Source organism: Etheostoma spectabile, chromosome 2, assembly GCF_008692095.1.
Source record: "Etheostoma spectabile isolate EspeVRDwgs_2016 chromosome 2, UIUC_Espe_1.0, whole genome shotgun sequence".
Classification (NCBI taxonomy): domain Eukaryota; kingdom Metazoa; phylum Chordata; class Actinopteri; order Perciformes; family Percidae; genus Etheostoma; species Etheostoma spectabile.
The window spans coordinates 21,820,707-21,824,984 of record NC_045734.1 but is presented as its reverse complement, the minus strand read 5'-3'; the positions used below and the strand labels follow the sequence as shown (position 1 = coordinate 21,824,984).

Genomic DNA, 4,278 nt, shown 5'->3' with positions numbered 1-4,278 from the left:
TGTTTTCCTCATTCATTGATAGGCTACATGTGCTATAAAAATGCTGGTAATGATAACTTCATTTTCAAGTTTCAATTTAACTATGTAGAGCTTTAAAAATGCATGTTTATGCCCAGTCACAAACACACACACACATACGCACACACACACACACACACACACACACACACACATATACTAGATATGTTGGCTAGGTCTCTATTATATTTCACATATTTTACCGTATGGAAATATTCTTAATATTCTTCGTTTTACTTTTCTTTGATTCATTACTACTTTTTCTTCAGATGCTTTTTGTAGTCTTTTGTCAAAAATTATTTACATTTACATAGCCATTTAACTATAGCCATAGCTACATTCTGTTTTACAGCCTCAAATCACAAAAAATCACCTTTACTCCACTTTGTGTTTGCTGTCTGATTTCTCACTAAAACACACACGCACACCCACACGCAAACGCACACACACAAAGATTTTTAAAGATCTACAGACGATGCAACACGTTCACCACTTTGAGTTGTATTTTGAAACCTTTCACCGGAAATTAGCCTGTGCATTCTGACTTGGGTGACAGATATCGGGAGCGCTGAGGACTAACAGCGGACCATTCATCCTTTTTCAGATGCACTTCAGTCCTCTGCAACAGGAGCGAGATTTCGTTTGGGAAAGTTTTTTTTATAGAAACCAAAGTAAGCCTGGACAGAACTAGACAAGGGAAAAGTTGAGAAGTCACAAGTCCAGTCTTTCTTTCTTATTTCTTAATTTTCATCCTCAGCTCCTTTGTTTTAGCCTATTTGTTTCTCCACGTTTGGACACGGTGATGCGTGCTGTGCTCTTCGCACTCTACCTGCGGTGATGGGCCCGGCCGAGAGATGAGCAGCGGGCGGTGTGGGGGTGCCAGGGGCGCACGAGGAGGTCTGGACGCTAAGGTAAAAACTCGGTTTGTTGGTTTAGGGAATACGTTTGCTTCACCCTGTGTTCCAAACAGTTTTATTCTGGAAGAGAGGGGCAGCCTCAACTTTTTAAGGGTGCCCATCTGGAGAGCTATGGTGTGTGTGTGTGTGTGTGTGTGTGTGTGTGTGTGTGTGTGTGTGTGTGTTCGCGCGCGCGCGCGTTTGTGCGCTCGCGCGAGTGCATGGTCTTCTTATCTCCATCTTATTCTAGGGAATTAGAGGACTTCGATAAAATAACCGTGTCCTCTTTCAACAAGGAACTGGTCTGTCGTATTTTAATCTGTATGAACAGCAAACCAAGTCCACTGTGTTTTAATTCATTATCTGCTTGTCCTCATCATGACTTGGTGATCTTACTAACCATTACACAAATAATTCATCATCCACCTGTCATTGCATATGCACTAGTTAAACTGTTTCACTGTTTCATTTCTCTAAAACGTAGCATACTGATATACGGTAGTTTCTTTTTGAAATATATATCTCTTTTCTATAGTATTCTAATCTTTTTGTTTGTTTCTATTTGTAAGCGTTTTCTGGAGCTATAGCACAAACAGGTAAACATCATTAATCGTTAAGAGGTACTTCCCTACCTAATGGAGCACTATAATAATGAAGAGTTACAGAGAACAGACTGGGAGATCCTATATTAATGAATTATTAAATAATAATTAGTTAATGAATGTCTGTGAATCAATCCTACTGACCACCTTCCTCATGAGTCATTCCTGAGTCATGCTTTCTCATTATTCCTCATTTGTTTTGACTACTCAAACTGTGTGGCCCTTATTATGAAGTATTGTAAACCTACTGTATGTAGTTGTTTAAGACATTGGATAAAGTGATAAGAAAGACAAAAGCACAGAATCTGAATCCATGGATATCGGAGACCTATTGCAGCTTCTTTGCTCATGGTTAACTATAGGCATATAGTCACTTGAAGTATGATAAATAGGCTATGTCTTCTCTTTTTCCCCCCTCTATCCATCATTATCTCGCTGAGTGTTTTTTGTTTTCCTACAAATCCATGAATATGAAAGTGCAGACGCTTATTGATATTGGTATACCACTTTGGTATTATTGTGGCTCAAACAAAAGGGGCAGGTTGTGTGATATGAAGTGCTGCACAAAGCTGGTCACACAACATGTGTGAACATTCTATTTTGCTTCATTCTAAGGTGATTGCTGAATGATTATTTTGAAATGATGACACAACAGGCACTGATGTCGTCTGAAACTGCATGCAAAAAATATTTTGTAAAGACGTGGGTAATCATCTAATCAACAGACATTAGGCAATCTCTGCTGGTTATTTTTCTGCTTACAGTCGACATCTGCACTGAAGAATTATTATGTCCTGATGCAGCTGGAACCAGAGTCCCTGCAATATGCCTTTAGGGGCTGAGCGTGTCCCTGCAGTCATCGACCATTAGTTTACGGTAGCCCATAACTCAATGTTATATTATTATATACAGTTATTATTCTGTGAGAATAGAGCTGCAACAATTACTCAATTTGAGCAATTTACTACTATTACTATTACTTAATATGAAACAAGTTTGATAATCAATTAATAATTTTAGTCATATTTTAATCAAAAATGTCAAGTATTTACTGATTCCAACGTTGCAAATGTGCTGATTTGCTGCTATGTAATAAACTGAATATCTTTGAGTTTTGGACTGACAATCAAATAAAACAAGCGATCTAAATATATCACCTTTGGCTGTGAAACAACTAATCGACTAAACAATCAGTAGATCAATTGTAAATAAAAATAAGTGTTACTTGTAGCCCTGTGTGAAAAAAACCCTGTTACACACATGCCCTCTATTGCCTTTTGTAATTTCAGGAGGTGTGTTCACAGTATTTATATATTATATTATTTTTGTGCTGGTGCCATGATACTCTATACCTCATTGACAAATTTCTCCTCAGAGAAGTTCACCTCTCATCCCAGACTATTTGAATATTGTCTCTGGCTTTAAAAGGGGGTGAGAAAATCTGATCCGGATTTCCAGATTTATGCTCAGGTACACCTTGTATGCCTCATAGTTGGTGCTTGTGTTTGCAATAGAGCCCTTTCTCTCCCTCTGTGTCCTTTTGCTTCTCTTCTGTGCATGTGTTCACTCTCCAAGATCTTAAGATGTCCTGCCCGTGGGCTCCGTGGTTTCCTCAGACATCAGACCACTCTTTTGTACAGTATATGATGGCTGCCGATTTGATTTGCCATGTCAGGATGGGCAGGTGCACAGACGGAGAACATTTATACAAGATAGATATTGTCTTGAAACATGAAAGCAGAAAAACTGATGACACTATTATCAAAAAGCTGGAGCTTTCACAAGGTAAACCTTTGACAAAGAGGGTTGTTTTAAAATGAAACTGGGCAAGCCTAGGTCAGCCGGACGGTGGATGGAGCCTGTTGGGGCCATTGTTAGAAGAAGGTGATTGCTTTGACTCAGGAGTCCATACAGCAGTAAATTGGATTACTTCTAGGAGTAACTTCTTGCTCAATGATTCACATTTTCCTTGTGCGGCATAAAGTGAGGCTTGAACATATACCTTATAATAGACTTACATTTGACTTCACAATGTTTTCATTTACTAGTACTTGTGCTAGTAAGTAATGAAGTATCACACCCTGCCCCTCCTGTGTCTCCTCATATTGATTATGTAACAGTTTCAAACTAAAATTCAGATGTTAATATACAGTGGAGGGTGGCACACATAAACTTGTTAAGATACGCCATTGTCCTATTTAGTATTTTAGTGTCAACACATGCAAACTGTCCACAATGAAAAGCAAAGTTTTTCACATTTGCGCCTTAGAATGCTGTATCTGGACTATATGCTCTGTCTGCATGACACACACAATATGTGCAATGGTTGTCAATGACGCATGTTAAATGACGTGATGCACGCCAATGCAGCCGGTGTGTGATACACTGATTTGGTGCTAGTAGAATGGTTTGTGCTTCTTGCAAGAAGTTCCGTACCGCTGTCAACACGCTCAGAGAGAGAATGAGCTTTTTGTAAAAGAAAGTCTATCATATTTCATGTTCTGACTCCTCCATTTGATCTTTGTGTTATTTATTCATTAAGGTGGGTTGAGGTACGGGGTGAGTGATCACATAAGAAGCCTCACATTAGTCTCCCTGTCCTGCACACTTTACATATCATTAACACGTATGTGTACTGAAAAAAGGTCTGCTCTATAAAAACAATTGGTGATTTAATCAACATTTACCCAGACTGGTTTCTGACGCATGCTGTGGTCACACACACACACACACACACACACACACACACACACACACACACA

At 39.0% G+C, this 4,278-nt stretch overlaps 1 protein-coding gene across 2 annotated transcripts in view; it reads left to right on the top strand.

The window, feature by feature from the left end:
* Nucleotides 1-583: 583 nt before the first annotated feature.
* Nucleotides 584-4,278, top strand: part of gcgrb (glucagon receptor b) — a 48,641-nt gene continuing 44,946 nt past the window's right edge. The window contains exons 1-2 of one of the 2 annotated variants that reach the window (XM_032530757.1): nt 584-689; nt 776-929. The gene's annotated coding sequence lies outside the window, so the exon portion shown is untranslated. Of the gene's footprint in view, nt 930-4,278 lie in introns of both variants that reach the window. The other variant, XM_032530747.1, reaches the window with a different exon arrangement.